The sequence below is a fragment of the Lichenostomus cassidix genome, chromosome 3 (genome assembly GCF_008360975.1).
Source record: "Lichenostomus cassidix isolate B80296 chromosome 3, HeHo_3.0, whole genome shotgun sequence".
Taxonomy (NCBI): Eukaryota; Metazoa; Chordata; class Aves; order Passeriformes; family Meliphagidae; genus Lichenostomus; species Lichenostomus cassidix.
Window position 1 is genome coordinate 25,967,619 of NC_139483.1, and position 23,623 is coordinate 25,991,241.

General features: G+C 37.2%; 1 protein-coding gene across 2 annotated transcripts in view; it reads left to right on the forward strand.

Annotated features, from left to right (window-relative positions):
* The window catches only part of PRKCE (protein kinase C epsilon), a 285,443-nt gene that overhangs the window by 152,232 nt on the left and 109,588 nt on the right, over nucleotides 1-23,623 (forward strand). The window lies entirely within an intron of this gene.

Sequence of the window (23,623 nt, forward strand, 5' to 3'; positions counted from 1 at the left end):
AATAGAACTGAAAAGCTATGTAATTTAAATGCTTTCCTTTTGCTTTAGTTATGTTGAATTCATGTTGTAGATCTTGCATATTTCTTTTTTCAAATTTTATTTTTCTTGAAAGAAAATCACCGGAAGAAAAACATTAACATACTGTTTAACTGCATGTCTCAGAACCTAGCTTAAGGGCATTTGCCAATATGAACATTTTGTCACTCAGACACTGATGATGCATATATCCTCTCCAAAAGTATTTATAATAGATTCCCATTGTAGTTTTTTGCTCCTGAGTACTGTGTAGTTCTGATTTTGCGGAAAAAAAATTACATTGCCCAAATTATTTTTAGTAATTTTTCATATGGGTTAATGCTTATTTTTTTCACTAAACTTGCTGAAATCAGAAACCTGGCATGGGATTCAAATAACTAAATAGTATTAACTTAAAAGGTATTTAGTAATGTTTTGCACAGGTTTTTTTCTCTGCTTTCAGTAGACTTGTACTTTAATGTACTACAAATAATGAGATGTAGCATGATAGACACAATGAAATATACAAGTAAGAGAAAGCATTAAAATAATTTGTGATAGCAACAATCCTATTGTTTTGTATTTTCGAATCTCAAAATATGTCCCAGAGTCTGCTGTATCTGCATTAGTACAGCATTCAGCACCATGTAAGGTTGTAAGGCAAAGCCTCAGTGCTGGAGGATCCAGTGTCCACACTGTGTGTGTTTTGAGGGTTTTACTTTAGACAAGCTCTTGTCTGCCTTAGTCTTGCTGGGAAGTATTCCAGTTCATGCTGTCTGAGAGCATTTGGTGATGTGGAGCAAAGTGTGGTAGGTAGGGATGATTGGGAGAGTTGCTTCCAAAAGGCACACTTAATTTGAGATTAAATGCCAGTGTAAGAGTACTTTTCATTCACTCTAAGAGGAGCCTCATGCTGTCTTTTTTTCCTCTCATACACACACCCAGAATCTTCCAATGAGTATCATTTTGCTACAGAAACTAGTATCTATGAATGTGACAAATCATCATCATCATTCTGGGATCTACATCTGTCATCAGTCGTTCTTTTATTTTGCTGCAGTCTAGCTGAGGGCATTTTGATTTTTGTTAGGAAACACTGAGGAGCAGAAAATTCTCTGTTGTGAGGTAAAAGCATTGCGTGCAATTATTTAAGGTTATAAATAGTAGGAGCTACATTTAGTGAGCTGTAAAAAAAGACTGCAAGATCTGTTTAGTTGGATTCTTGGTTTCAGCTGCAAACACTTTTTTTTTTTAATTGATGAGATATAATATGTACTTCAGATATTTTGCAAAAGGTATTCCCTGGAGCTTTTCTTCAGTACATTTTCTGCCTGCTTTCACTTGAGTGCAGTAAGCTGCTAAAGCTTTCAGGCTCATTCAGGAATCATCCTTTTGGGTTAGCAGGTTAATTGTTTTTCTGTTGTTGTGGCAGGATTGTGCACAAGTCACAGAGAGGGAATAGTTTCCTGGCTGTGCAGGTGCACATGTAGTGGGTGTGATGCTGAGCTGTGCTTGGGCAGCCTTGCAGGGACAACTCCCACAGGCTGGGGCAGGGCAGGGAGTGGCTGTGTCTCCTCCAGCCCGTGCTCTGCCCAGCCTGGGGACACTGAGGAGCACAAGCCTTCCTGGCTTATACACAGTGAAATACATTCCGTTCTGCCAGGGTCTTATTACAGTAGGAAACAGAGGAGAGAAAAGTAAAATAGACTGGTAGTTGAGGCCCCTGTTTACTAATCTAGTAAACTAGCTAGTTATTTGTTTTAAAAGTCATAAAAAGAATCTCTTAAAATTATGGATGGGTATATAAAATTTTCAATAAATGCTGGTTTTTTAATGTGTTTTCAAAAGGGAGCTCTTCCAAGTTTTAAGCTGAATCTGGAATTAAAACAGTTGTTTGGAAGTTTTTTTCCTGAAACTTTATTAACAATTAGATATAAAACAATCTGATCTTATTTTAAATTAAAGTTTCCATTTGTACAAGCTTTCAATCTATAAAGCAGCAATTCAATTTGCAGCAGCTAGAATGCTCTGGGAAGACACGTACCTTTATCAGCCCTGAGGGCTGAGTTACCCTGAAAGAATCCATTTTTCATCATCGTTATTAGGGGCAAATAATTTATTGTGCAAGGCCGTCAGGTTGCATGGTGTCACCAGAGCAATACAGCTCCTGAGCAAGATATTGGTTCTTCTGCCACCATGTGGTTGTGTTGCTCAGAGTCAACGACCATTTTAAGAAAGGTGCACTACTGTGGCTTCTGTAAAAACAAAATATAAACTATCACGATTGTTTTGGTTTTAATGGTCAGACTTTAACTTAAGCTATGCTGTTTGTAAATATTAAACTTTAAAGTACATGTTTAGAAAAAAACCAATTTCCTTCAGTAAAATTGTCCTTTCATTTGCTGGGATTTACTGTAAACTGTGTATTTTTGCCTTAGCTTTTTCTCCTGTTGAAAAGAAGTAATAAAGATCTTTCTTTGATGTTTGAGAACACTACTAGTCCCTAAATTTTCTTGTCAGAAGTGAAATTAGAATTTCCAAAACCACAGTTGAACTGCACTAATTAAACCTTTTTTCTGTTTTTTCCATTCACTACAGTGTATTAAAAAGGTTAGTCTTTGCTTAAAAATACAGGAGTATGCCCACTCTCCATTTAACAATTTCCATTTTAGTGGAGAGAGACTTGCAGAAACATGTTTATAGATGGGTTCCTTCAGATTTTTTGCTGCAAATTCCGTTTTTATCTATTAATAGGATTCAAAACTGGTCCTTCAATATGAAAACTAAGTAGCAAAGAGCAGACTTGGCATGCTTTTTACAAGGGTATCTACTTGTCAGACCTATTGCTTTTCTTTCCTTCTTTCCATGCTATTTTCACACAGCTCCTTCAGATTTCTTGTCAAAATAACCAGCTGCCATAAACCCCGTGATTATTACGTAAGCTGTGCTGCTACTGAAATACTCATTAACATGGGAAGGTACATGTCATTTCACACCATGCATTGTCTGAAATTATAATTTTTGTTCTGAATAAGCTTTTTGCTTTTACTCCCCTGTAATAAAAGATATTTTTAGTAGAAGGGATGAAACTAAGTTTGAATGTTGAAGTATGGGGTCTATGTGAGCAGGCAGATTTGAAAGGTGTAATTAAATCACTTAGCTCTTTTTTTATTAACTCTACCAAGCTCTACCTCTGAGGCTCAGTCATCTCCCTTCTGCTGTTAATGTAGTTAGAATATGTTCAATAATAAAACCTGATTCTTTTAATTGATTTTGCAGATTTTGAAACCTTCTGTAAGTCAACCTTTTTAGACAAACAGTCTTAGCAGTTGATTCTCAGTACTCATTCCTTTGTGCTTCAAGCACTAGGTCTTATATTCATGTATTAATCAACAGAGTTCTGTTGTAGGATGTTTTTAGGTCATGTTTTGATAGACCCACACACTCCTCTGAAGATTTTCTTGGACGCATTTGAGAACATTTCTACTGTACAGATGGACATTGTGTGTATGTATCGAAAGGCTTCAAAACTGATTGGAAAATACAATGAAAGATGCTTTGCTAAAGAAATAATGGTTTTTGCAAAGTGCTAGCACTTTCAGCGTACACTGGAAGCAAATTCCATACTGCTGAGTATTGCTTGGGCAGATAAGGACAGGCACCACAGCCAAAACGATTCAGCAAAGTTTGGAAATGCAAAAAACCCTTGATTCAAAGAGCCAAAAATATAATCCTTTTACATTTTCTTTAAACTAGGTCATAGAGCTGTTCAGGAGCAAGTCTTCAGAGAATCTTTAAGTGAGTTCTGCTGAAGGGAAAAGGTAGTGCATTCACCTGAAAGAAATAATATGGTCATTAATGCTTTGCAGGTGTGAGCTTTTCAAGCACAGTAATGTATTTTTTTCATCCTGGAGTCCCTGTTTGAGAAACAAACTCCACATTCAGTTCACTCTGCAAAGAGAACCCATTAAACCAGGTGAAAGGACAGCACTGCAACTAATAACAGCTTGTAGTGTCATGTGTCTGTGTCAAAACATCTTAAATATAAACTAAACTTCTTTCATGAATTTAAAGGTTATTTAATATTTTTACATATCATTCTTCTCTGATTGTTTCTCAGGTGGTCTCTCCATGTAAATTATATCATTCTTTGAAGGCAGTTTGGCAGCTTATTTATGACTAAGTGGAAAAACCCCAAATAATTGAAATCATGTTGTATCCATCAAATAATTTTAAAAAATATGGTAATTGACACTTATAAAATTGAAAGTTAGCTTGAATGTTTTTCTGGAAAAACAATTCCTGTTAGTATTCCATACTGAGCATATGTGAATTTATGTGAGTTTCTGAGGGTAACATTTTGGAGCTACTTAGAACAAGTGGTGAGTTAAAAAATAACACACTGTGCAGCTTATGGGTATGATAAAATACCTCATCGTTCCAGCTTACTGTCACAAGGCAAAGTGAGGTCCTGAAATTTCTAATTATTAATTGGATCATAACTTAAAGTCTTCAGGGATCTTATAATTTATGGGATATTTATGGGTTTTACAGTTATGACTGAAAGATTTGTTCAGCTTGGAGCCTGGAATAATGGGATGTTTGAATTGTTGTGTTCAAAGGTTTGTTTGTCTTGATTATGAATCTTCTTATTTTCAGAATGCTCAGGATTTTTATAGCTCCTTTAATAATTGACTTTAATTTATCTTTTATGATTTTAAACATTAACATATTTCTTTAGTATTTAGAGAGGCTTGTTTCCTAGGAATTGCCTTTCTCAGAAGTTCCTTTCTTGAAATTTCTAAATGTTACTTCCAATTCTTAGTAATTCAGAAACAATTGGAAGCAGAGCACTGGTTCATGGGCTGTCACTAAATTGAATAGTCTTGAAAAACCTCAAGCACTCAGATGAATATTTTCTGCAAGAGGGAAAACAAAACACTTCTACATGATGCTACCTCTTAGGATATTTTGTTCTGGTTTTGTTCAAGAGGCCCAATAGTTATAACTGTGTTTAACAGAACAGGTTAAAGGTGGCAATGAAAGTTGTATCACTCTTATCAAATTGAATTTGCTTTAGTAAAGTTTATGAGAGAGAGTGTCTGTGCTGGTAAATATGCTTTCTTCTGCAATCTTCCAAATTTCCCAAATCTGATGTGTTTATAAATTTCATGGAGAGGAGTTCACAGGAGAACTGTGTACATGTCTTCTGACATCAGATTTGACTGTGCCTGTATGTGCCCATAAAAACATGCCACATAATACGTATGTCAAATAAAAATATTTAACCTGTTTTTCTAAAATTTTACTTCACTACATAAAACATCCACATCCCTGGGCTGAAGACTCCCTTTAGGAATATTAGCTCAGTCTGGTCTGGGGAGATCCCCACAGCATGTGCTGCTTTGCAGCTGGATTTCAGCAGGACTGGAGTCCAACTCAAGCTATGGGGCTCCACAGCCCCTTGTATGTAATACACGGGTAGAAGTGCTGAGCCCTCATTGGAGATCTAATCTTACTGCTGCAAATGAGTTTTAAAGTGTGCAAGCACTGTGCTTAAAATACTCATGTGCCCTGGTCTTCCTTGAAGACTAGTGAATGAATCATGATCTGTTAGAAAGATACGATAACCAAAAATAAACCAGAAAATCCTGAACTACTCTCATGAAAAATTTCTCCTTTCACAGTAAACCATAATCACTAAATTTAAAAAGTTGACTGATCTATCTGTCTGTCTACCTACTACATTGTATATTGTATCTGAAAACCTTGTCAGTTCTGATATGCTATTTTCTTAGCCCTAGATAAGGTTGTGGAGGGGGAGCCATCATGGCCAAGTCAGTGGTAGTATAATCATAGATTTTGTAAGTGGGGTTTTAGAAGTAGGTTTCTAATTTTTGTTGTTCTAGGGCCCAGGGATGGAAGAAAAGGGAGAATTGGTGTTTGGCAGTGTTAGAAGAAAAAATTTATTGTAGGAGAAATGCTGTTTCTCAGGAGTTAGGCTTGCGTGAAAGAGTAACACCATTACATGTAAATAAAAAGTTTAATAATTTTTAAAATTAACAAATTATTCATTTTTAGCTTAGTATAGTATAACCTGTTATTCCATTTTACATAGGAGGAAAATTTCTATTTTAGTTTCTTAAAGAAGTCTTATGCTTGCTGAGAGATTTTTGCTTTAATTTTGTTATGCATAAGCTATAAAACACCTTAAAAAACTGTTCTGAAAGAGTGTTCTTAGAACCATTTCTTACTTTATTTTATATGTGTGGAGGCAGATTACTTTCATGTGAGTTTACAGCAACATAATTCAAACTCTTGGCCGTTTTCAGAGTTGGTCCCTAACTAAGACCATTGTATTTTAGCATGTATGCACTTTGTGTCTGAGGGGGAAGGAGCTGTTTTAGAGGTAGTTTCCCTTAAAGAAATGAGTGGTGGGCTGAAAGAGTTCCTGTGCTAGGACCAGTGGTGTAACACCCTGTTAAAAAGGATAACTTAGCAGGAGTATTTCAGTAGCTATTAATAGGAGTTCACCCTCCTGTTGCACGTGACCAGACAGATGATGGTCTGAAATGTCAGCAGGAACTTACACATGTGTGAGAATGAAAAGAAGGGGAAAATGTGATACAAATAAAACTAGGGTCTTCACTGGTCAGAAGGCAAGTGCTCCTTGCATCTAGTGATTGTCCCATTATTTCAAAAACTTGTAGATACCCAGGTCAGTTTATTTTGATGGTGATTCAAAACATGCTTGTGGTGCAAAGGTAGAGCCATACAACCGCTGTGTTGCTGATGGCAGGCAGCAATGATTTGCTGATCTCTGTTCTCAAATTCAAACTGTGATCTGAGTACTTTTGATTTGTGGTGCAGCTTTCTGCTTCTTTCTGAATAATTTACAATTCATTTTCATCGAACCCACAGCTCTGGCACGATAATCATAATGTTTCAACTGGCTTCTCTTAAACTAAGATTCATTTTTGCCCTTGGTTTCCAGGAATACTTTCTATCTTGATTTCCTTGCTTCTGGTAAAGGTAAACACAATGCAGAGGGAGGATCATATTCATGATTTTGTGTCTGTCTTTCCATCTAAGGGACAAGTGTAATTTGTAGTGCTTGCTGGAATAGATAGGGTAATAATTATTTTAAATAAGTTGAGATGCTGCTAATAATAGTGCTAATGCTTGCTCAGAGGAATGCTTTCTTCCCCCTAATGTTCTGTGTGGGCTGGCTGAAAATCACTTAGTGACATCTGATTTTCTTGGCCTATTTCTATGACTTTTTCCCCACCATGGAACAGGGGGCATTTTGTATATTAAGATTATATTCTTGCATGTAGGAGAGTAAGCAAACTGATTCCATAATGTGGACATCATAGTCTGAGTTCCTAAATAGAGGCAGCTATTCCGAATACCTCTGGCTTTGGATATAGGATTTAAGACACTTAAAGCAGCTGAGCTCAGAGAGTATCATTGTATCCTATAAAATCTGTACTTTCTGACATAAGTTTGTTGTAATGGTTCCAAAAATACAGGATCACAGAATTGTTAATTGGCAATTGACTGGTTTAAATCCACTATATTATATCAAATTTTCAGATTCAGGGGGTGTTCCAAGTACATCAAAAAGAAATGTTTAGTTTCATGTGTTGGAAGAGGTATTACTGGGAGCTTTAAATAGTCTTGAGGATTCATAGTGAAGACTCTTTTCTTTTAAGAGATTTTTGGAATGCTCAAGTCTTGAAATGCTGAATTTCCATTTCCTTCCATTTCTTTTCTATTTGTTAAAAACCATCTTTATATGTTTTTTCTTTTTGTTAAAGTCTTTTGGTTATGGTTTTCTAGAAGTGGAATAAGAAAAGGTCAGATTTTAAATGTGGTTTTATTTAGTTTAAACTAGCTTTTTTAATTGTCTTTTTACACCATTATTTGTATTTCTTTAAATGCAGTCAATATTTTTATTTGGCTACCATGTCCTAATGGCAAAGGTAATGTTCTATAAAAACAAACATTTAGAGAAATTTTTTCAACATATAAGAATATATTTTTGATTTTCAATAGATAGTTACTAAAGGAAAAGGCTTCATAGGGTTTCATTACTTCTTATTTGTCTGATTTCTGATGGTAAAATATATTTTTAGTGTGGGGGATAAACTTTTTCTTAGGTTGTTTTTGTCTTCTTCTCAAGAACGAAGTGCATTTTTTTTCTGAATTAAAATGATCGTAATAAACTAATTCATGACCTCTGTGATGTGTCATGGAGAGTCAAGCTAGAGGCTCCAGCTACAGAACAGGCAAAATTGTTTGTGGTTTTGGGTTTTTTGTTTGGTTGGTTTTTTTTTAAAGGAGCTTCTCTCTAGAGGTTCTTTCTAAAGACAACCAGTGTTAAGAGGATTTTCTCGAGGAATTTCTGACACCTTCTTAGGTAATTCACACTGAGAGAAAGTGTGTGAGAAATCAAAATCTCTTTGAAACCAACTTGGAAGTGCTGCCATATGTCTTATTCTTGAGATTATACAGGGTTTTTAAAAAAACAAAAAAAAAGAGAAAAAAAAGGGAAGAAATTCAGTCTCCAGCTTTCAACTGCCACATCCTTCAACCAGACAGTTCTGGGATCTGTTAAATGAAATCTCCATCCACCACACTTTGCAACTTGTGAATTGATAGATGATACAGCTTCCTGTGGTGGTATTTAAGTTTACCATGGGAACAGCTAAATCAGTGACAGCAGCAGTAAGAAGGCACTGAATATATTTTTTCAACTTACAGCCAGCTGACTTTCACATTCTTATTCAGCAACCTGATAAGGCTACGTTAAAATGAATTATGTAGTGTTTGAATATGAGCAGAGGTGCTGGCAAAGCAAGAAGGACAGAAAGGTTTTGAGATAATGGGCTGTGACCTGAATTTTTTAAGGAAAGGTTTTTTTAAAGTGTCTGCTATCTCCTGACTTGTTAATAAACAAAACAATAAATGGAATGAAGTTTTAGAGGTTAGTTTTTTACAATTGCTAGAACATTTTGTATCCTTCCAGTTTGGACATAGACAATTAAGGTTTCCTTTTTTATCTCTACTGTAAGTAAACTGAGCCAAATTCTCCTGGATTTTATGTGTCTCTGTTCTCTGGCATAAGTGTAGGGCTGTAACCAAAGATAGATCTTATCCTCATGTGACTATGCATTTAGAGCATTAAGTTGTACAAGTAGTTGTCCTTTGTGCTGCAGGCAGTCTCCTTGTCATTCTCTTGGCTCTCCACAGATTTTGTTTGGACCCAATCGTCCTTGTGCTGTGCACAGGTTTCCAGATGAATTTTGTGCTGTCAGTGTCAGGAGAACTTAACTGATGCCTTAGAATATCCGAAGGCAGTACCACTGGTGTGAAAACAGGGTCAGTGCTAGATGGAAAACAGCTACAGCACTGAAATAATAAGATAAAATTAAATCCACAATAATTCCAATAGTTGTTTTGTCTCTGTTTTCATTGCCTGATTTAGTTTCTGGAGTAGGGAGAAAGTTTTTTGGATCTTGTAGAAACGTTTTATTTGATCTTCTGAAGAAGAAAAGAAAAAAAATTCAGAGCATTTTTCTTAGTTCTGTTTTCTCTCTCAGATACAATATACAGATACACAGCCCAGAGTTTAACAGATATTTTTCTTCAAAGACTTACAGTTTTAAGAAATGTTAGCAGCAGGTTTTCTCCTGCACACATTAATTCTTATATGGAGTTTTCACATATATTTTGAAAGTTAACCTTCAGTGAGTGCTGGGGGAATTTGTTAGTACTGAACTGCTTTCTGTTTTAGGAAATGGCAAAAGGTGACTCGCGGAAGGAGAAGAACTAGGAAAGCTGACTTTCTGTGTTTGTTCTTCTGCATAAATATAGTTTAAATTAGCTTTAACTATCGTGAATCTGAAGACACACCATCTATGGTGGGGTTTTTAAAGTTAGTTGTTTCAGTGAATTTGATTGAAAATATCTTTGGGAAAGCCTTGGCAAATCTAATATATTTTCATCATGAGAATATCCATTCTGCTAGAGCACTGCAAGACAAGTATCTGAATCCCTGTGGAAAAGCATGGATCTTGAGTGCTTTTCTGTAGCTAACTCTGTAAATGTATATCTGCTAATTCTTACGTATGAGTTTTCTGTAACAGGGAGAGTTAGCTTTTCTGTACAGCAAATGGGTAGAAAGGAAATTAATTAACTGGTTAACAATAATTCTAAACTCACATTGCCATTGGAGTTTGGGCCATTGACAGATGTGAGCTGCATTGCTCACAGCTTGACCTACAGGGAGGAAAAGGAGTGTTCTCTGATGTGCTCTCTCATCAGCCCTATGTTCCCTTTTATTCCTCCCTACCTTTTCTTTTACGTCCCATTTTTCTTTGAGTTTCCTTCTCCAAAGTGAGAGGCTTAAAACTCTGTTGGATTCCGTTTTGGTCTTTTTTTTTTTTCTCTCAATTCCCATGCTAAGTCACCTCATCATCCAACATCCCACTCTTCCCACTTGCCAGCTGCTTCCATCAGTAAGTTTTTAAGCATTCCTGAATTTTACATCAATTTTAGAGAACTATGAAAAACAAAATGCATCTCAATCAACACATCTGTTGCCTCTTCCAAGGCTCTTTTCCAGTTCTTTTCCTCTCTAGTATACTTTTTATTAGAGACTTAATCTGCCATAGGTTAAAATATGAGGTAAAATAGCTCAGATCCCATTAGATTTCTTCAAGCAGATGATGCTTCAACACTTTTCTGAAATTCTGACTCAGTTAGAGATTGGGTGGCCAGTTAAGCATATTTTCATAAGCCAGAAGCTCTTTTCATTTCATGTGAAAGCTTGAGCCACACGCTCACCGAATCACTGAAGATGAGAAAGACATGGATACATCTGTTTGATCAAAGGCTGGAGAAAAAGGATTAAATAAATATGTGAACTTTGCAGCTAGGATGTTTGGAATGTAAAAAACACAGCAGAAGTTAGAAATAAGTATTCTTCTAGAACTTGGTTCAAACTGAGCCTTGTCTTTTACCCATGTGTGTGTCTTATACAGTGAGACACAAGGTTTGTCAAGCTGTAGCGGGTTGACTCCAGCCAGGTGCCCACAAAGCCTCTCTACCACTCCCCTCTGTAACAGGACAGGAAAGAAGAGTACTATGAGAGCCTCATGGATTGAGATAAGGACAGGGAGACATGACTGTTAGGAGAGTGTTTTCAGGGCAAAACAGACTCAACTTGGGGAAATTAATTTAGTTCATTGCCAATCAAATCAGAGAAGCATAATGAGAAATAAACCCAGATCTTGAAACACCTTCCCCCCACTCCTCCTTTCTTCCCAGGCTCAACATAAGACCCAAATCCTCTACATCCTCCCCTCCAGGGACACAGCAGGACGAGGAATGGGGATTGCATTAGTTCATCACACATCACTCATTTTCTCTTGGGCTCCTTCCTCCTCAGGAGGATGGTTTCTCACACTCCTCTACTGCTCCAGCATGGGGTCCTTCTCATAGGAGACATACCTTCATGAACTTGCCCAGGGTGAATCCTTCACACTGGCTGAAGTTCTTCACAAACTGCTCCAGCATGTGTTCCTTCCATAGGGTCGCAAGTCCTGCCAGCAAACGTGCTTCAGTGTGGACTTCTCTTGCATGGGTCTCCACATCCTGCTGGGCTCCTGCTCCCTCACAGGCTTCTTATGGGTTCACAGCCCCCTTCAGCTAAAGCACCTTCTTAGCCTTCCTTCTTCTCTGGATGTGGTTTCTGCAGCATTGTTTCTCCCACAAATTCTCACGTCTTCCTCTGTCTGCGGTTGCACAGTGGGTTTTTTCTCTCCTTAAATATTTAATGCCAGAGGTGCTACTCCTGTCGCTGATGGGCTTGGCCTCAGCTAGCATGGGTCTGTCATGCACCCAGCTGGCATTTGCAGATATAGGGGAAGCTTCTAGCAGGTGCAGGTTTTCACAGAAAGCTGCCCCTGTAGCCTAACACCACCACCTCCAAAACCTTGCCCCATGAACCCCATACTGATCTGAATTCATGTATCCTGTGTAGAGAGACAAGCGCAATTTTGAGTAATATACTTGGGGTGGGGTGTGCATTTACGTCCCATTTTTCAAGTGTTTCTCCATAATCTGAGGGCTAGATATGTGTTGCTTAATTTAACAAGAGCCAAGGTTCTCATGTGATTGTGTATTTCAGCAAGCACATTATGCAAAACCTCAAATGCTGCAAAATCTTGCTGGGAATCATAAGAACCTTGAGAGAGATCCCTTTGGTGTTCTTTTGCACCAAGACCTGGAAAAAATCAGCAGTACATTTATAGGTAGCAATCTGATATTACAAATCAGAGCACATGATGGGTCTGGTAGCAAATGCATGGTAGGACCCCAATTCCTTTTGAAAAGTAGAATGAGTTAACACTCTCATCTCCCCTTTATTGCTTTTTTTTTAATTGTTTTGTAGAATTTGAACAACAAAATATTCTGTGTATTGAAACCTAAAGCAAATGAGAAAGACATTAAAGCTTCTCTTATTTAATCTTGTCACTAAGAAATGCTTCTTCTGCCAATAACAGGTCATGAGGGTGGCCATCTCCTTGTTCCTGTCATGTGTCAATCACCTCCTCTGTAAAAACCTATATAACACATTCTGGATCTGCTGACAACATGTAAACTCATCATCTGCAATTCCCTTATGGTGCTGTGTCCGTAAGCCTGGCAAGGAGAAGGAAAATACTGTATAGCACATATGTCCATTTTTACCATGCATTAGATGTGTAGCATTAAGGGCAGGTAAACAGCGTTTTAAGTATTGGAAAATTTCCATTGCAATCCACGGCAGAGTGAATATGTTCTTTCATATAGCCACATCCAGAAATACTTCGCTGAACTGTAGTCTGACAGTAATATGCTGATAATAAATCATATTGAGTACTTCAGGATTTACATAAGATATTTATTACTGTTCTCTGAGTGGAAATTTGTAGTAATATATGTAATGTTGAGAGACGCAGATGTGAGAGTCACTTTAATAGCACTGTTTGTGAGTCAGAGATGTTCTTAATTAAGCTTTTGTTGTGTGCATGGCGGGGATATCAGAATAAGGAAGATTCCTCCCACGTTTGCAAGAAAGACAATGGAAAGAGGGAATGAGTTCTTTTGCTGCTGATTTTTGTCTCTTGCAATTGATTGCAAGAATTGCCCAATTAGGAAATGGGCAAGATGAGGCTGTTAGGTAGAGTATGACAGGATTGTCATAATATAGTCCTTGCTAATAGATTATAAACTAGAAAGAGAAGTGACATGTTGGAACACTGGTGTGTATTATGGGTTATATATAGGGCCAAAAATGGAAAAATTGTGTAAGATGGTTTTTTTTGGTGACAGCTGCACCAGAGAACAGTCCTTTCTAAGCAAAACTAGTATCTCTCACTTGTTTTGTTCAGTTCAACAGTAGAGTTGTGAAAAATTAAATCCAAAGGTTGATTGCCTTGTTTTAATATGTCCTACTGCTTGTGGTAAAATCATCTTTTGTTTATTAGAACCATTACAGTCTCATCAGTGGGTTTATCTACATGAAGGTACAGCTACTTTGTGTCTTACTACTTTAATACTGTTGGAGGGGAGAAATAATTTCCAAATTTTAAAGCCTTTATTGTAGTTAGTTGGAGAATAGCATTATTGTTACCTGAAAGTATAAGAAAAAAAAGGTGTGTAAATAAAATATTAAAATATCACTGTCATTCTCCCTGCCCTTGAAGCTTCTTCTGACCTTCATAGGCATTTTTTGACCAAAGTATTGAGGATTCTGTGGTTTTTACTTTTTACCAAAAGCAGTAAAATTGAAGAATTCTTCCTGCTTGGGACAAGGAATCTGCTATGAGATCTTTTTTGTCTCAGTTATCACACAGGTGCTGTGTGAGGTTCTCTGAATCACAGTCAGTTCTGCAGTAGGCTCCCTCTGCCCTGTGGAGGACACAAGCAAGTAGTTAATTCTTTATTGGGAAACAAAAAAGGAAAAAAATTTGAAAAGCAAAACCACTTCTCCAATTGTAGGTAAGATTTCACTGCCGCTGTGAAGTACTCTGAATCTGTGTAATGTATATCACAGGCTTGAGCTTGGTGAGGGCTACAGCCATTATGAAACGAGCTTCTGAAAGCCACCTTCTCTGACCTATGTAGGTTATGCACCATGTGTCCTTACTGTGGCTATATGGAATTTTAATATGGACATTTTAAGTGCAAGTGAGCTTTGTTACATGCATTTCAAAGCTTGGATGGAAACAAATTGTTGTTATTAGGGTGGAGATCTGGAAATGGAATCAACAAGACACCTGTGAGATTTAATAGCTTAAGGCAGTAAGTGATTTTCATTCCCTTTTTTACATTCAGATACCATGACTTTTCTGCAGCTAGCATGTGACTGGGATATCCATGGGGTCCTGTTTAGTGCAAAGCAGCTTCTGTCTTGCTGTGGCCTGAGAGTCATACAAAATTTCTGCAGTCCTCTTTTCTGTGAGATTTTGCTATGTCTGTGGCCTTTTGCATGGTATCCACAGGATAATGGCTGCCTTGCTACAGATACTTCAGTAGTTTCTGTGCTGGCAAAAAACTTGCTTTTTCAGGTTGCCATCACTCATCCAGCATAATTTATTGCCAAAGGATTTAGATTAAATATTAGAAAAACAGCCTGTCTGCCAGAGTAGTGAAACAAGATACACAAGTGTGTTGTGGAATTTCCCTCACTGGAGATTTTCAAGAACCATCAGAAAATGAAAGCTGAGGATGCCTGAAGTACACGAGACACTTCTTCACTGCAGGAGACTGGGCTCAAAATCTCCTAGGTGCCTGCTACTCGGGCTTCTGTTATTCTGTGGGAAAGGAACAAAGCTGGGGTTGGAAAAATATTTAAGAAACAACTTTTGAAAGACTAGAAATCCCGGTCATACAAGGTTCTGTTTCATCATAATCTATGTAGCTTTTAGAAATATTAGAAAAGGACTGCTGAACTTCTCTGATCTATCACAAACATTTGCTTAAAATAGTGTCTTTTGGGATCTGTCTGGTTTAATAGTTACCTCTGGGAAAAGGGCCTTGTCCTGAAATTTTTACAATGCTTGTTTTTCTTCTTCGCATCAACATCATTTCCTTTCCAGGGAGTTGACAAAGGCCAGTGGCTCAGGTGTTGACCCTGCAGAGAGGTCAGTTGACCCTGCAGATACTTCCATAGCCTGGAGCTCTGTTAAAATAAGCAAGCCTGTGTACCACTGTGGAAGCTCCCCTCCCACAGCAGCCCTGACTGTGATGGTTTGTCCCATATTTTTTCTTTCATTGAAGACAAAGCACAGCCAGTATGAGTGTGTGTCACCACCAGAGTATTGATACAACCACTGCCACCACAAGTGGCTGGGCGTGCTCTAAGGAGCACAGTGCAGTCAAATTGCAGGACATGTTTGTGGACTTGCAGCAGTAACAGTAGAGGGGTCAAGTCCCAAGGATAGCTCTTCTGATCAATACAATAATCTGATCAGTTACAATAATCTTATAATAATAATCTAATGTGTTATATTGTGTATATATTCTTCATTCAAAAGATTGTGTACTTTTCTTAGCTCTAATAAGTAGTTGACTTAATAGGAGATATTTCATCTTGTTAGTCTGTCAGGACTTAACACTAACAATGCTAACACCAGGCTGCAAATACTGCTCATTACTAACACTGTAACAACATGATCTGACTGTTACTGACACAAACTAATTTAATTTTCTGCCTGCAAGTTTATAAAGTCAAGCTATGGCACAAAAATTGTTTGATGTTTTGTAAATTAGTACTTTGCATTACTAGTTAGGACATGAATAGACCGATTAAACTCAAGGAGCAAGCTTTTGCTCCTGAATAATAGCTGTAGTATTTACCATATGTAGAATGCATTTCCACTTCTCTAATTTCAATTGCAGATTTATTGACATAAGGGTATTGTGGTTAGAGTGAGGCTGTTTGTTCCTCCTGAAAAATAACACTGAAAGACTGAAATAACCTTAGTTAGTGTTGGGGTTTTTCGGGGTTTTTTTTGGTCTTGTTGTCTGTGACATCTCCTTTCCAACTGAAAAAGCACCAATGTCTGGGTTGTGGAAAAAGGTTTAGAAGTTGAAACTTTTTTTTAAACACCTTGATATGTGAAATTTACTTTTCAGAAAACCTGCCATTTAGCAATAAATTCTCTGTGGTATTTCTAGTGTTGTAACTTCCTTTGTCAAATAAATTCTAACATGTAAATTTTAGTTACAAGTTGATTGTTTCAGGAATACCGTATTTCTTAAAATTGTTAATGTCACCAATAAAGAAATTGAGAGGAAGTAGGAGGAATCTGTCTCTGATTTGCTTGCTTTGTGGATCTGGCAGCTGTTTAAGTACAGAAATTGCTATATCCACCCTCCAAAATGATGTCAGTACCTTGTCATCTGTGTGAGCTCCTAGGGATCTAAAAAATGGACCACATATTTATATCCATCCCCTTCCAGTTGTCCAGTTCCTATAAAACAGAATTCTGTTCATTAAATACTAGATTCATTAAACCATGCTGTATGATCACTGAAGATGACCATGTGTAATTCCATGTTGTTAATACTTTAAGCTTGTGTAAGTTGTCACTAATTCTTTGGGCATTGTGGAGATCAAGCACAGAAACTTGAGGGCTTATCTTGAAGTCTTTCTTAAGAAAAGTCTCAGAGTCATTTAAAGGAAAATTTTGTTTGAGCAGGTATGGAAACTAATCCTTCCTCGCCCCAGCCTCTTCTGTGGCTATGCAGATGGGCTGCAGCTTGGGCAGCAGTGATGGTTCACCTGGTCTCTTCAGATACCACAATCCTGGTTTTGAACACTTGGTCCAAGTTATTGCCAGCCAGTAAGGTTGGAACATTTCTGAAAGCTAAATTGGACTTCTCTGTGTGCTGAAATTGCAATTGGATTGTCAGTGTCTGTGAGAGTCTCTAGTACTCCTGGACATTAAGTCCTGCTTTATTAAAAGTATTGAATTGAAAGTGCTTCTATTTGAAAGGATGTGGGGTAAGCTGTTGTCCCTTCAGCTTTGAGTAAGCTTATGAATGTGTTTGTGATGATAATTATGTCAAAAAAGTTAGGATCATGTGTAAGTAATCACTGGATAGCTTTATAGTGCTACTGGTGTTTTGGTTTGGACTCTTTTTTAGAAGAAGGAAAGTAATAGAAGCCCTTAAAAAAATATGTGTCTGTCACAACCCATATCAGCTCTATCTGTGTGCGTATCAAGGGAAATTTTAAAATACATGTAGGGAGAATCTCTCTTTAAGACAAGAATTTTAAGCATTTAAAGGTAAGTATGTGTTTGAAGGCAAATGTATTTGAGTCTCAGCCCATGCTACAAAGCCACCCACCATATTTGGACTTGATATACTTAAAAATGCAATTTATGCTTCAATGCATTTAGTAAATAGCTGGTGTTAGCAGGCATGTCCAGACACACAGGTCTCTTAAAACTCACCCATTCTGTGAGCATTTTTTCATTTCTTTAGTAGCACTTAGCATCTTTGTTTTTGTTAACAATATAGTGTTATCTAAGGACCTGATTCTTCTATTAAACAAGAAATTTCCTGTGAGGTCTCCTAAATAAAGCAGATTTGAGATATATTAAGAAAAACCTGTACGCTTGTTCTTTGTTTAAGAAATAGTCTGGAAATGTAATACTTCTAGAAAAAGATACAGAAAAATGTCATGCTATTTTGATGACTGTGGTAAACTATCTACTTCATTTCTGTGCTCATCAGTAACAGCTCTATGAAATTACACTGTAGCATGTACCTTACTGTTTTTTTTCTCTAAAAGGTACAAAATTAGTTTGTTGCATGTGTTACTGCTAAGCAGGTTTTTTCAAAAGAAAGAATATAGAAATGCACATATATGGGGGCGTTTAGCATTTTGTTGTTGGTGGGTCTTTGTTGGGTTTTTTTTCTCTTTAAAACAGATCAAAGTCTTAAAGGCAAAATCCTGTAATGATTTCTGCCTGGAGAAATCTTGATGACAGTATATATGCTTCTACTGTACAGCCCAAAATAGAGCTTGCAAATAATCCTTCGAGACCTAATTTTGATGCATAATGATCTGGTTACACTCGATTCTGAATCCTGAGAAGTCCTGGACATTTGTTGCTGCCCCTTCTCACTTTCCAACATATTTTTAGGCAAATTACCTCTCCTGCCTCAATCAATATCCTTCCTCTCTTTAGACATTATCTAGTGCTAAAACAAAAGCTCTATTTTGGGATATACATACTGGTTAAAGTGGTCAGGCTTAAATATGATACAAAAGTGTTAGTTTTCACCTTCAGCTATAAAACATAAGTACAATCATTTTTCCTTTGCATTTGTTGTTCACGTAGGGTCAGTTGCACTTATGAAAGGTTGATGTTAAACCAGCTAGTTTTTCTGGATGCTGCTTGTAAGTTAGGGATGGCAGCAATGTGACACCCAGGAGGTGCCCAGGGTGAAAAGCCTCTTGTGCCAGAAGTGCCATGGAGGTGTCAGTGGTCTTTTGCATGGGGTTACCTGGCAGCTCCACCAGTTGCTGAAGTGTTACTGTCATTCAATGCCTGCACTTTGGCTTTGATGGAAGAAGCCATTTAACTAAAGTTTCATTGGGTTTTTCTTCTTCCCCAAACACTGACAGTTTGGTAACAATCACCTCCAGATTGAGGGAAGGGCTCAGCATGTTCCTGTTCAGATGTCAGCATCGTCAGCAATAAAATATGTTGGATATCACCTCTATTGTGTGTAAGCTCTCTTGCTCTTTTTCTGCCTTATTTTTTTGCATTTTTTGGTTGTTGTCAGAATTCTGTAAGTACTCACAACATCGAAGATAAGAAATGGAAATGGCTATGTAGATAATCCTGTTTCAGTTAGTGCTCCACATTGAGCCCCTGTCATTCATGCTGAAACCCTTTTGAAAACCACATGAAACAAGACCTGACACAGCTCAGCCTTTGTTATTTGGTGTACAGGTCTTATTCCCCTAGTCATACTTCCTTTGAAGGTTGCTGAGCATTATGCATCACTTTCCTTTCTTTTATATTTTAAGTAATAACTTTTAAGTTCTGACTTACAATTGACACTTAATGGATACTATATGATGAACAGCATTAAATGTAATTCCAGACAGTTCATTTAAGCTTCCATTTAGCAAGTATTTATGAATTTTGTGCAATTTTTCAGCTCAGTTTCTTCTGATTTTTATAACACTTCTCTTCGAGCTTGGAGTTAAGCCTGAAAGTCTTTTTAGTCTTTAAAACTGTAGGCGTTATGTATGTATGTACATATGACTCTATAAAAGCAATTATATGCTATTGTTTTTCAAATAATTCAGAGTTACTCTTGGCTGCAATGAAAAGAAGTAGTGGCATTACTGGTTATGGTTTTGAAACAAAATTAGTTCTAAATTTGCCAGTTCTCAAGTACCATCATACAAAGCCTAAACTCAATGTGCTCCATTGACAGCATTCTCCATGAACACTTGGAAATTAGCATCATTTCTTACTCCATCCTTTGAAAATTAAAATTAAAGAAATGCATTTTAAATAATACAGAAGACAGAAGGTCTCAAAATCAAAACAGGGAACAGAATGTACATTACATGAAGAAACAGCCTTTCTTAGGAAATGATAACCCTCTGTGACTATTTAGTAGAAATAATGTGAGAAGAAATTGTTTCTATTGAAACTTGCTAATATTCTGACTGAAAAATTCACTTAATTTTAACTCCTCTGCTAAGAATAGAAATGCCATGCACAGTATGCAGTATGCTAATGACATTTTCTAGAACTTAATACATACCTCTTTAAGACTTTTAAAAATATATTTAAAAGGCCAATTTTTTGGGGGATGCTAGTATTTTCAAAAGAATGTATTGAAAACACTAGTTGTCTGTATCACACAGGGAGTTTTGGGAATGTTGGGGGTTTTCCCAAGAACTCCCTGATTTCTGATAGCATTTACTAATCTTTGCTTTCCTGCTTGTAAACCATGAGAGATGTTTGGGGAGAGCAGTGTAGCTCCTTTTTGAAGTAGGTGTCTTCAGACAGATAAATTAACATCTCTAGTGTGGCTGTTCAGTATGAGATAACTGGATTTTAATTTAAATGCAGACTATTGTTAGTTCTGCTAGAAATAAGCGGTTCACAACCCTGGGTATGAGCCAGAACAGATGTGATCATCGGCTTCTGAGTCACCTGGGACAGTTCCTGCCTGATTTTATGCCTGTGGCCCACAACAGCAGTGTGAATCATAGGATTGTTAAGGTTAGAGAAGACCTTTGAGATCATCAAGTCCACCTGTTAACCCAGCAGCTCCATGTTCAGCACTAAACCATGTACTTAAGTGCCATATGCACATGTTTTTTGAACACTTCCAGGGACGGTGACTCCACCACGTGCTGGGCTGCCTGTTCCAATGCCTGACCTTCAGTAAGAAGTTTTTCCTAAAATCCAGTCTTGTGCAAGTTGTGGCAATGTTTTGCTTGGGGACTGTGGAAAAGCATTGCTTATGTGTTTATGCAGGGTCACAGTGAATGAGCTGACTGAACTTGATGTTAACTGGGTGTTAAGCTTGTGGGTGAGCTAATTTCTCTTGTGACTTGGTCTGCCACGATGAAAGGCTGATGTCCAGTCATCCAGTGGTCAGTCATGCACTGTAATGTCAGATGCTTGTTTAGCCTGGAGAAGAGGAGCCTGAAAGGAGACCTTTCTGGTCTCTAAAAGTACCTGAAAAGAGGGTGTAGTGATGTGGGAGTTGGTCTCTTCTCTCAAATAGCGAGTGATAGAACAAGAGGAAATGGTATCAAGTTGCGTCAGGGGAGGTCTAGATTGAAAAAATTTCTTAACAAAATGCATAGTCAAGCATTAGAATAGGCTGCCGAGGGAAGTCACCATCCTTGGAGATATTTAAAGGACGTGTAGGTGTGGCACTTAGGGACATGGTTTAGTGGTGGCCTTGGCAGTGCTGGGTTAATGGTTGGACTCAGTGATCTTAGAGGTCTTTTTGAATCTTAACAATTCCATGATTCTATGATTCTGTGCTGCTCCAAGCCCTCTAAATGAGTACTGCTGCTGACTGACTAGGTGGGGATTCTCCACAGGCTGTAATGAGAGGTGAGGTGAAGGCAGAGTCACTGCTCTTGAGCATGCAGTTCATCCCTGTATTTTGACTCTAAAGCAAGACAAGGTGCATGAATTTGGCCAAGTGCCAGCCTTTAGTGACCAAAGGGGAATAGCAGACTGACAGCAGAGACTGTTTGGGGGCAACTGGCTAAAGGACCTCCAGCATATCCAAGATAGACCAAAAAACTACGTTTTCTTGAGCTGTTGGAGCATCCTACTCACACACAGTGATGCTGTTTGTGTGGAAGTGATATTGATGATCGAGGCCTGCCATTTAATCTGATAGTTTCAGATATATTGCTTGTATCTCTTTTCAAGTCAGTGCATTTCTGAAAAAGATACTGTTTCATTGTTTATTTAAACTAAAAGTATTAGAAGGGAAAAGTGGAATTTCATTAAAATGTTAAATATAGAATGAAAGTAATGCAGTGAAGTTAGTTTTAAGACTTTGTTGGTAGAAACAAAACAAACTGACAAAAACCCCCGTATCATGATACCGTTTTTATGTAGCCAAAACATGAGGAGCATTGTACATTCTCTGTGAAATTACAGGTACTTTACTTGTGAAGAATTGCACTTCAGATGAAAAAATCAGAAAAACAGTATTGTAAACTGATTATCATATCAAATGTGTATTTGTGCACTGTCAGAACATCTTGTTCATTTCATGTAAGCAGATAACTTTTTGGGAAACCTTTCCAGAAGAGCTGGATTTTAACTTTCCCACATCCAGGCTGTGCATACTGTAGCAAATTCTACAATCTGAATGATAACCAAAAGAACAGGTCTGTGTTAATATAGAACTAGTTCCTATAATAGCTTTTAAAAGATTTTCAGAAGCTTTGTAAAGTCAGTAAATCATTTGAGAAGCTGGAAAAAATGAATCTTTGGTTTGATTTCCAACTACTTGTTACATATTTTTTGTGGAAGACAGTCGTTCTTTTAAGGAACCATGATATTTGTTAGATATTAGAGTTTTGCTTAATACCTAAAAATAAACAAAGTTGACAAAAATAAGCAAAGTTGGCAGAAATAATATCTGGTATTTCTTATCTCATTATTGAAGGGTGGTCTACAATCGTTGCTTTTTGTTTGTTCTTCAGCATAAATAAAAGGAGTAGCTTTGCGCATGAGTCAGTGTTTATTTACTGAGAGCACACTTTAGAAACATAGTGCCTTTCTGGCCATCCCACAGATGTGTCATCTTAGGGTGAAAACCCACTCTGAAGGTTTTGTGAGACATTAATATGTATGGAGCTGAGGCTCTTTTGCATATAAGTAAATTTTCTGGTGTCATGGAATTTAGCCCTTGTTCTGTGATGAGACATTGGTCTTGATTTGTTCATCTATATTCTATTTTTTTCCCAGGAGATCCATCCACTGGCTTAATTTAAGACAGTTTTCTAGAAATTCTTAAATCAATACCTTTTATTTTTACAACCCTCAAAAACAGGATTTATTCCTATTGTTTGGTCCTATTCCCAATGTTTGTAGAAGAATTTGAGACCTTTATAGATTGAGTTGTTCTCAGACTTTGAATTTTCTATGTGTTATTATTAAGTACTGTACTGTTGCTTGGCCAACTTAATCATGTACAGAAAAGCTTGCAGCAGACCAAAGTTGGTATTTTTAGGCCATTGTAATGATTCACAGTAGTTGAAATTCAAAGAATGACAAGTGTTAGCTACAGATCAAAGTGTTGTATGCGCTGAAGTATTGAGTGCATAGATGCAGTTGGCAATGGATGACTGAATATGGTCCCCTCCAAGTCTTATATTCTAGTTTGCCAAGACATGAGTGGTTTGGGGAATATTTGTAAAATCTTTCATTAACAATACTGAACTGTTCTTCATTGCTAATTCATCCTCAGCTTTTGCTTAATACATACAGACTATTACAGTGGTATTAGTGATACTTAAAAAAAAAACCAAACAACTTAAGAAATAGACCCAATGCATTCTGATGAATTTTTTCTGAACGTTTGCATTCTGAGATATGTCAGCTTCATTTTATTCTTCCTCTACCATTAAATCTTATGTAAAGTTGGAACAAGAATTTGTTAAGAACAACTTCCTTGCCTTGAATATTTTGCTGAATGTGTATTAGTATCAAAGTGGGTTATTAGAGCCTAAAGTTAACATATTAATCAGGAATTCTACATAGTAGTCAATTCTGGATGGAATTTTTTGTTCTGCTTGATAATATGTGTTTTTACTCAGCTTTCTTGCACTTGTATCAGCACTTTCTGAGTGTACAGGGATCAGGGGAAGTTGAGATCCTTTTCTTGCACTGAAGATGAAAGGAGGTGAAAGTCTGAGCAGTTTAGACAATATAACTGTGTAATTACTGTTCAGAGGCTGTCAGTGTGCTTGATAGTGATAAAGTGTAGAGGACTTAATCCCAACTTAGCTTGAATTTCAAGATGAAGC